The sequence below is a fragment of the Hippopotamus amphibius genome, chromosome 4, assembly GCF_030028045.1.
Source record: "Hippopotamus amphibius kiboko isolate mHipAmp2 chromosome 4, mHipAmp2.hap2, whole genome shotgun sequence".
Classification (NCBI taxonomy): Eukaryota; Metazoa; Chordata; class Mammalia; order Artiodactyla; family Hippopotamidae; genus Hippopotamus; species Hippopotamus amphibius.
The window spans coordinates 7,015,419-7,026,454 of NC_080189.1; positions in this window are offsets into that span (position 1 = coordinate 7,015,419).

The following is an 11,036-nucleotide window of genomic DNA, read 5'->3' on the forward strand; positions in this document are numbered from 1 at the left end:
AGTAGCCCCCTTGCTCACCACAACTAGAGAAAGCCCACGTGGGCGGCAATGAAGACCCAACGCAGCCAATAAATAAATAAATTTGTTTTAAAAAGCACAATTTAAATATTAAGTATATGCACTTAATTTCTGTCTTAAGAAAATTCTTTGTCCAAAAGTAATCAATACAAAATACTGAACACACTTCTGATACAAATACCTAGAAATTCTAGATGGGATATAATAAACATAATTTTAAATATACAGCTAATGTAGAAAGGAATAAAGGGAAATCCTGTTGTGCAAGAAACAAAGACAAAACAGAGCAACCATGTTGGAAGCCTATGAGTAGCTGTTGCACCTTCCTGGAGTGGGGGATGAGGAGAAAAATATGTAGGCCTTGGGCCCATGAAGGTGAAAAGTTGGAACTAACACCTCCAGATAAAGTCTCTTCAAGGCCTCATCTTCAGAAAATACATGGTTCAGAAAAAATGCATCCTAACGCCAAAAGGTGATGTGTTACTTGGGTTCTCAGTAAGTAGATGCTGAGACATAGTTTGAAGTACAAGAGGATTACTGGAGAATGATGCCTATGAAAGGTAAAAGGAGGAGAAAGTAGCATTTTACAGGCAAAGTCTTAGACCAGGACACAGATGAAAGGAAAGAGGTGAAGAAGCAGGTTTGGGCAGCAAGAAGAGACCATGATGTAGCTCTGACAAAGTTTCAGCCAGCTTTACAAAGGGTTCTAGAGTAAATATTGCCCATCAGAGGAGTTCTATTTGGGGCATAAATAACCAAGCCTAGGACCCCACCTGCACACTCATTGGCTGGGGCTGTCCAAGAAATCATGGCCTTAGCTCAGGTGTAACTGGTCAGTTAACTGCACTTTTTGTGGCTGAATGGTAAGCTCTTGAACATATCTGGATGGCATATCTCTATGGCTGCAACAGATGATGAAAAGCTTATCTCTCTCAGGCTGGGCTCCAGGTGGTGGTAGTGGATGGGGTGATATCTTCCTTGAGAATCCAAAACCACAGCTAGTATCTTATGGAGATTGGGATTCAAATTTACATTGCCCTCGGGGCTGATAAATTGACATAAAAAGTGGACCTGGGCCAATGCAAGCACTTGAGGTTTCTGGTTGAAGGAAACAAAAACAGGAGGAACTATCCCACAATCAAGACCACAAGCCCAGCTCAATATGAGCTCACAAGCAGAAATTGCAAAACCCACAAGGAAATGGTCCACCATTAGTGAGAACACAACAAAAGAGCAGGAGTAAATATCCAAGAACTTGAATTCAGGTAAAATAATTCAAGATAGACTATAATGTGACTATTTTTATAATTTCTAAAATCTAAGGGCAAAAAAGTGGAAGAAGCAGCATGGAAAAAGCAAGGTAAATAGAAATCACCAAACCTTAAGAAAAATCAAGATACTATTAAAAAGAAACTTTTCAAAAAGAAAGAGAAAAAAATAGAAATTAAAAAGCTCAATGGTTAAACAGCAGACCTAGACACAGTTGGGAAGAATTTGTTAAACGAAAGATAGATGAGGAAAGTACCCAGAATGAAAGACAGACCAGGGGGGAGGGGAAGCTGGGATGTAGTGAGAGAGTAGCATTGACATATACACACTACCAAATGTAAAATAGATAGCTAGTGGGAAGCTACTACAGAGCACAGGGAGATCAGCTTGATGCTTTGTGAAGACCTAAAGGGGTGGAATAGGGATGTTGGGAGGGAGGCTCAAGAGGGAGGGGATATGGGGATATATGTATACATGTGGCTGATTCAGTTTGTTGTACAGCAGAAACTGACACAATACTGTAAAGCAATTATACTCCAATAAAGATTTTTTTTTAATGGATGGAAACATATGGTATGTTAAGAACACAGACTAGGGGGGACTTCCCTGGTGGTGCGGTGGTTAAGAATCCACCTGCCAATGCAGGAGACATGGGTTCGATCCCTGCTCCAGGAAGATCCCACATGCCGAGGAGCAGCTAAGCCCACTTGCCACAACTACTGAGCCTGCACTCTAGAGCCAGTGAGCCACAACAATTGAGCCCACATGCCACAACTACTGAAGCAAGCATGCCTAGAGCCTGTGCTCCAAAACAAGAGAAACCACTTCAATGAGAAGCCCACACACCACAATGAAGAGTAGCCCTGCTTGCTGCAACTAGAGAAAGCCTGCATGCAGCAATGAAGACCCAATGCAGCCAATAAATTAATTAATAAAAAAAAGAACATAGTCTAGAAACACCTACCATACACCTATCAAATCAGATTTTCTCATGTAGAAAGAGATAATTAGAAAATTAGAAGAAAATAAATATTTCTTAAAGAGTAACTAACAATCTTTAAGAACTGGTGTTAGACATAAATCCTCAAATCCAAGAGACACAAATGTAAATCCACATGTATACACACTGTGGTGAAACTAGAACACTAAAAACAAAGAAGAAATCCTAAAAGCAACCAGAGAAAAAGACAGATTGACATCAAAGAAAGAACTATTAGATTGACAATAGACTCTTCTGTGATAAAAACAGAAGTCAGAAGACAATGGACGAACACCTACACAGTGGTGAGGGAAAATAACTGTCAACCTAGATTTTATACCCTGATCAATTATCACACATAAGCAAAACCAAATCAAGACAGTTGCAGAAAATAAAAACTGGAAATGTACTATTTATAAACTCTCACAGAAAAACTACTGAGGACTATCCTTTGAGAAGAGGAAACTTGAACTCAGTAAGAAGAGGGACACATGGAGAATGGTGAGCAAAACAAATTTAGTGAACATGGGAAAATCTCAGCACGCGCTGACTTTGTGAGACAATAATAAAGACAAGTTTGAGGGATACAAAAAAAATGGAGCTACTATACCAGACAACATGTAAGAAGGATGGAGCATGACTTCAGTGAAAGCATCCCATGGTCCTAGTGATTTCAAGAGAAGGGCAGAGATAGCAATTACATTTAGACTTTGTAAGTCAAACATACAAATTTACCACGTTCATCATTGCTGCTAAAAGAACAGAGGTAGAATGGCTCCTAACAGAGGGAAAAGAGGTGAGTAAAGAAAACCTGATTAATCTAACAGAAGGTAGCGAAAGGGGGAAAGAAGCAAAGTTACGGTAAATAAAGATCACAAAATAAGATGATAGAAAAAAATCCAAACATATCTATATTCACTATAAATATAAAGAAAATAAGCTCTCCAGTTGAAAGGCAAATTGTCAGATTATAAAACTAAACAAAAATACAGCTCTATGCTTTGAAGTTATATGAGAAATATTAATTCATTGGGGGCATAAACATACCATAGGTTCCCTTTCTCCAGTGACTGCCACATAATTGTGTTATGTCAACCCTTCTTTTTTTTTTTTAAACTGGTTATTCAGTACAACAGTGACATCTTTTTGAAATTCCAAAACGTTTCAGCGCTTTCTATTGTCAGAAAGTCTCATTCCAGCCTCAGTGTGAACCGTGTTCGAACTCAGTCAGAGCTGGGGTCCCCTCCACTCCAGTTCAGGCTAGATCTGTCTGGGGCACCAGTGGCTTGGGGTGAAGAGAGCACGTGGTCTGCTCTTCAAACCCTTCCTTCTCTCTCTCTCTGGCCTTCCCAGCTTCCTTCACCCACACTCTAGCTTAGGCCTTCGCAAGCCTCACTTTTTGCCAAAGCATGGAACGTTCAAAAAGGAGGTGAAGGAGGACGTGGTTGTATGGGTTAATTGGAACCCCCCCCTCCGCTGGGTTCCACCTGGGGCCGAGCGCGTCTGCTGCTATGGTGGTTTCCAGGGAGGCGGTATGCGAGGTTATCTTGGGGCAGTGCTTAGCGTCACCTTGCCCACCTCTGACACTGAGACTCACTCCTAGTGGGGTAACTAGAAATGTCTGTCCCTAGTTCTTCTCAGAGGTAGGCACCCATCAAGTGGCCTGTGGCCTTGTCGGCCTGTGGCCGTGTGGACACTGCTGAGTCCCTGCCCCACCTCCCCACCCCCAGCCTCTGTGCTCTTTACAAGAAAACAAGGAAGCTACTTGGGTCTTACACTGCACCACAGGGGTTGAGGGGAACTGGAATGGGGCGGGAGTAGCCTTGTTCTCCCAGTGATGCTTTTAAGCCTTCAGAAATCTCTACATTAAAAACTGTCTGCTTCCATGTTCCAGGGTGCCCACAGACTTCAGGGGACACGTATCAAGCACCCTCCTCTTCTTCCCTGTAACGGAAGAGGGAGTCTGCAAAGGGCGCTGAGACATACTCCTGGGCTCCTCAAAGGGTACCAAGAACTGTCTCGCATGGTGGAAGGGGAGGCACAGCCCAGAAAACCCTTCTCTCTAGTCTGTTTTTGTGGGGGTTAGGGAGTGGCAGCCAGGGGTACAGTGTCAGTTCTAAAGTGGTGTCTCCTAGCCAGCTCTGTAGGTAAGTGACTGTCCCAATGCCTTCTGGCCACATGAAATCAAAACAATGGGTAGTTTATGCCTTTTGTCCTCAGCTCTGGGCCTTAGCCTCCATTCCCAGACAAGGGCAAAAAGACATTTGACATTCTGTCACATGCTGTTTACAAGAGATATCTAAAACTTAAGGACATAGTACAGTTAAAGTAAAGAACTGAGAGGGGAAAAAAGGCACACCAGCAAATACTAACCAGAGGAAAGCTGGCATAGTAATACTATTGGGCAAAACTGGCTTTAAAGCAAAAACCATTCCTAGGATAAAAAGGTCACTATATTGTGAAAAAAGTATGGTATAATGTACCTAAGAGAATGATCTCAAAATATATAAAGCAAAAAATGACAGAATTATGAGGAACAAATTGAAAAAAAACTACAATGGAATGTTTCTATAAACCTCTTTCTCTGTAATTGATAAAAGACAAAAATTAGTAAGAATACAGAAAATTTGAAAAGCATATTTAATGTTATGGAAACAGATTTTTATGTTCTCTTCAAATATACATGGAATATTTACAAAAATTGGCTGCAAAGCAAATCATAACAAATTCCAAATAACCAAGTTTATTCAGATCACTTTTTATAATCACAATGCAATAAAATTAGAAATAATAAAATATACAAAATGTTTTTCAAAGACAATAACCACTTAAGAAAAAACAAAACACATTTTGCTCACATTTTAATATTGCCTTACATGTTTGTTTTTCAGAACAATTCCTATTGTAACAAGTTCATAACAAACAACTTCAACTGATTACACAATATTTAGTATTAATGTGTCAAATATACAGCTGGTAATCTTGAGGGAGAAAATATAGCAAAAGTATATGTAGTTATAGAACTAAATTCATGTTAAATGTGTTGAATGGAAGATACATTTTATTTTTCCACTTTTTACATAGTCTATAAGACAAAGGAAGATAAATCGACTCCAATCAGTTAATTAACTATGCTGGTAATTGAAGTCTTTCATTTTATTTTATTCTATTATTTCATTTGGATTTTCCAAAGGAAATCCACAATTAATAATACTGGCTTTCTCATCTTACATTCATCTGAAAAGAATGATCATAAATTAGTTAACCTAGGAGCCTCTTATTGGGATATTAGCTGATGAGCTGACTTCTGGGCCCCATCAAAATTCCAGTTGGCTTATTTGTAGAGGTTGATAAACTCATTCTAAAATTTACATAGAAGTTCAAGGGATCCTGAACAGCCCAAAACAATCTTGAAAAAAAAGAGCAAAGTTGAAGGACTCACACTTCCTGAGTTTGAAACTTACTACAAAGCTACAGTAATCAAAACAATGTGTACTGATATAAAGATAACATGTAGATCAATGGAATAGAATTAAAATAAATTCTCACGTTTATGGTCAATTGATTTTTTTGACAAAAGTGCCAAGACAATTCAACGGGGGTAAAAAATGGCCTTTTAAACAAATGGTGCTGGGAAACTGGACTTCCACATGCAAAGGAATAATGTTGGATCCCTGTCTCACACTTTACACAAAAATTAACTGAAAATGAGCCACAGACCTAAATGTAAGAGCTAAAATGGGTATAAGACTCCATGTCTTTGGATTAGGCAATGGTTGCCTAGATATGACACCAAAAGCACAAACAACAGAAGAAAAAATAATTAAATTGAATTTCCTCAAAATTAAAAAACTGTGCTTTAAAAGACACTTTCAATAAAGTGAACACACAACCCACAGAATGGGAGAAAATATTTGTGACCATTACGTTTGATGAGGAACCTGTATCTAGAATATACATAGAACTTTGTCAACTTTAAAATGGGCAAAGCAAACCATTTTTAAGAACTGATTTAAAAAATGAGCAAAGGACTTGAATACACATTTCTCCAAAGAAGATACACCAATGGCCAATAAGCACAGGAAAAAATGCTCAACATCACCGATCATTAGGGAAATGCAAATCAAAAGCACCACCAGATACCACCTCACACCTTTTAGAATGGCTACTATCAAAAAACAAAAGAAAACAAACAAATAGAAAATGGTAAGTGTTGGTGAGGATATGGAGAAATTGGACCCCTTGTGCACTGTTGGTGGGAAAGTAAAACAGTGCCGCTGCTGTGGGAAACATTTTGATGGATCCTCAAAACATTAAAAATAGAACCCATACGATCCAGCAATTCAGCTTCTGAGCATATACCCGCAAAGAATTGAAAGCGGGGTGGCAAAGAGATATTTGTACAGCCATGTTCACAGCAGCATTTTTCACAATAGCCATAAGGTGGCAGCAACCCAAGTGTCCCTCCACAGAGAAACGGATAAGCAAAATATGATCTACATATACAATGGAATATTATTCACCCTTAAAATGGAAGAAAATTGTGACACATGCTACAACATGGATGAATCTTGATAACTGACATTATGCTAAGTAAAATAAGCCAGTCACAAAAAGACAAAGAGTGTATGATTCTACTTAGATGAGGTACCTAGAGTAGTCAGATTCATAGAGACAGAGGGAAGAAGGGTGGTTGCCCAGAGCTGGGGCTGGGGGAGATGGGGAGTAATTGTTTGATGGGTGTGCAGTTTTAGTTGTGCAAGATGAAAAGCGTTCTGGACGTTGGCTATACAACAATGTGAATGTACTTAATACTACTGACTCTGAAATGTACACTTTAAAACGGTTAAAATGGTAAATTTTATGTTATGTGTATTTTCCCACAATTTAAAAAAACTTTAATGGGCAAAGTTTCTGAATAGACATTACTCCAAAGAGGACATACAAATGACCAATATCACATAAAAAGATGCTCAACATCATTAGCCATTAAGGGAATGTATATCAAAACCATGTTGAGAGACCACTCCACACCCACAGATAGCTATAATAAGAAAGATAATAATAAGTGTTGGTGAGAATGTGGAGAGATCGGAACCCTTTTACACTGCTGGTGGAAATGTAAAGTGGTGCAGCTTCTTTGGAAAACAATTTAGCAGTTTCTCAAAATATTAATAGTTGGCCCAGCAATTCTACTCTGAGAATTGCTCTTAGAACTCTACTTAAGAGAAATGAAAATATCCACCCACACAAAAATCTGTACACAAATGTTCACAGCAGCATTTTTGATAATCGTCAAAGAGTGGAGAAAATCTAAATGTCTATCATGTAATGAAGTGATAAATAAAATTGGGTCTATCCATATAATGCAATAGTATTTGGCAATAACAAGGAATGATATACTATTCGTGTTCCAACAGGGATGAACCTTAAAAACATTATGGGAGTAAAAGAAGCCAGTAACAACTGACCACATATTATATGATTCTGTTTATTTGAAATGTTCAAAAATAGGCAAATCTACAGAGACGGAAAGTGGAATAGTCGTTACCTAGGGCTGACTGGGAGTGGCTGGGGCAAACGGGGAATGACTGCTATTAGGTACAGGGTTTCTTTTTGGAGTGATGAAAATACTCTAAAATTAGGTCATGGTGATGGCTGCATAATTCTGTGAACATAATAAACCACTGAATTGTACACTTTAAATGAATGGATTTAAAGCTATGTGACTTAATGCTATATTAAAAGCTAACAGAATAAATTCTAGATTAAAGATCTAACTGTATGAAAGCTAAACTATAAACATTTTAGAATAAGAAAATTGAGGCATATCCTTAAGGCATCGGGTAGGGAAGAAAACAAAAAATAAAAGCACAAACCTTAAAAGTACTAAACTTGATTATATTTCAATATAAATATTTGTGCAACATATATTATCATGAAAAATGTTAAGACAAGAGACAGACTGGGAGAAGATATCTGCCATGTGCACAACCAGCAATGTACTATGCGGATTATACCGTCTAGAAACATAAAATGTATTTTTACAACACCACAAAGGATAGTTGATAAATGCCTGTGAGGTTAAAGTGCCACAGGTGGAGTGGTATAATTCATGTGACGTAGGCTGCTGAAAATTAAAGATGTATATTGTAAAATGGAAGCAACCATTAAAAATGATGTATAACTAATGAGTGAGGAAAAGAGAATTGCTATGAAAAAAAAAATACTCAGTCCGAAAGCAGGCAAAAGAAAAGAGTATTGAGACTTTCCTGGTGGCACAGTGGTTAAGAATCTGCCTGCCAATGCAGGGGACACAGGTTGGATCCCTTGTCCAGGAAGATCCCACATGCCGTGGAGCAGCTAAGCCCGTGTGCCACAACTACTGAGCCTGTGCTCGAGAGCCCACATTCCACAACTATTGGAGCCTATGCACCTAGAGCCCATGCTCTGCAATAAGAGAAGACACCACAATGAGAAGCCTGGGCACCACAAAGAAGAGTAGCCCCTGCTTGCCACAACTAGAGAGAAAAGCTTGTGCACAGCAATGAAGACCCAACGCAGCCAAAAAATAAATTTAATAAATAAATAAATAAATAAATAAAATGTATCGCTGAATGCCTAGAACACAGAAAACAACTATGGTAAGTAAGATGGGAGACAAATGCAATCTTATTAGTAGCCACCTTAAGTGTTTGGTGATAGAATTAATATCCAGAATATGTTTTTAAAACACCAATAAACCAATAAGAAAAAGACTTCACAACAGAAATATTGGCAAAGAATATGAAGAGAAAATTCACAGAGGAAGAAACCAAATATCTAGTAAATATGAAAAGATGTTCAACTTCCTTAATAATCAGGGAAATACAAATATAAAGTAAAATAACAAACTGCCATTTCACACTCATTCTGCTGGCAAAATTTTAAGTCCATTATCAGTAAGTGTTGACGAGGATGTGAAAACAGGACCCAGGCACCGCTGGCGGGAGTGCCACTGATGCCACTGGGTCCCCTCTCTTTGGTGAGCACTTTGTGGAGTCCAGGGAAGGTGAAAGTGCTACTGTCCCCAGTACTGAGTGTCTCTGTGTCTCGGTGTCCCTCTGAGAGCAACTCTGCACTGTGGGCAAAGAGCCATTTAGGCAGATTCCCCTCTGGGGAATGGAAAGTAAACTGGAGTTTATTTATTCAATGAAATACTATATAGTGGTTAAAATGAATGAGCCAGATATGCTTGTTTGAACATGACTCCTCAAAAACATAACGATGCATGAAAAACAGCAAGTTCCAAAGGATATGAATTGAAGTACATGATTCACATAAAAATTTAAATACCAAAACCAGTGGCATGCACTGTTTACTGACACATGGTAGGAAAAGCACCAGGAAGGGAAGGGAAGGGAAGGGATTCCGTGGCCCTGGCCTTCTCTCTACCCGTTCCTTCCCATTTTTAAAGAGAGATCTGAGCTGACAGCAGACTAAGTCTTGCTCCTGTTGCCTCCCAGGGTAACTCCACTGGCCCTGACTCCCCTGGGGTCCCTTTAGGTGAACAAATATATTCTGCTTCTGTCTCTCCTTAAGTTAGTTCCAGTTGGGTTTTCATCACTTGTAACCAAGAGGCCTGCCTATACTTTCTTTCTTTTTCATGGGGTTACCCGTTCTTGCCACCTTGTAACTACTCCCTAAATATGTGTGTAAGTGAAGCTGTCCAGGAAAGGGAGTCGCCAACTCCAGGCTCTCCCACTCCTTTGGGGATCGCCCTCTTGGTTGGAAAGGGCATTCCTACAAGGGACCGTAAGAGAACTTGGGGTAAACAAGTCACTCCCCCCCCTCCTCCCCCGGCCTCAGTTTCCTCCCAGACGCCGGCTCTGCCCCCTCCAGCCCCAGCTCTCTCTCTGATTCTCGGCATTCTGTCCTTTCAGGTCGAAAACAACACTCGGGCGTTTCACAAAAGCACCCAACCCCCTTGCTCCCCTGGAACCCGGGCTGCACAGAGCCGGTCACATGAACTCCGGGCTTTCTTTGGTGTGACGGGTTTCTTAGATCCCTTTGTGAGCGCAGGTTTTGAAAGGGAACGACCCGGGTTCTGGGTTTGAGAGGAGCGGGGGGATCCGGCGGGAGGAAGGCTGTCGGAGCCAATCAAGCCGCCTCCAGACCCCAGCACGTCGCCTCGGCCGCGCGCTGCTGCTTCTCCTCCGCTCTCCCGCCTCCGGGTCTCGCCCTAGGGTGCCCGGGGAGGCGAGGACCCCAGGTGAGAGGCCGGGGGGCCCCGGGGGGTGGGAGGCCCGAGCGGTTCGGCCCGGGCGGCACGACGGGCTGGCCCCGGGGCTCAGGGCGTGTCCGTCGCCGCCTGGCTGCTCGCTCGACACTGTTCGCTCCTACCGGCTGTAGATGGAGCTGTCTGGGTTCCTGCAGCCTCCGACGAGCCTCGGAGTGTTTCTCTTTAAACGGCCTGAGAGGGACATGCCTCCCAGGATGCAGTTTGTATCAACATGGCAGCTGCTGTGCAGCTCCCCTGCTGAAGAGGCGCCGGGACGGCAGCGCAGCTCGCAGCCGGGGCCGGGGCCGGAGCCGGGGTCGCAGCCGCGGCCGCAGAGGGGCCGCGCGCGGGCCGGGGGCCGGTGCTGAGGGCCGGGGCCCAGCTCGCGGCCGGGGCGCAGCCCGCCGCGCCGCCCGCACCGCCGCGCGCCCCGCTCCGACGCCGCCGCCGGGCTCGGCCGCTCCGTCCCCGCCCGCCCCGCGCGCCCCGAGCAGGCCGGGCCCGACGGCC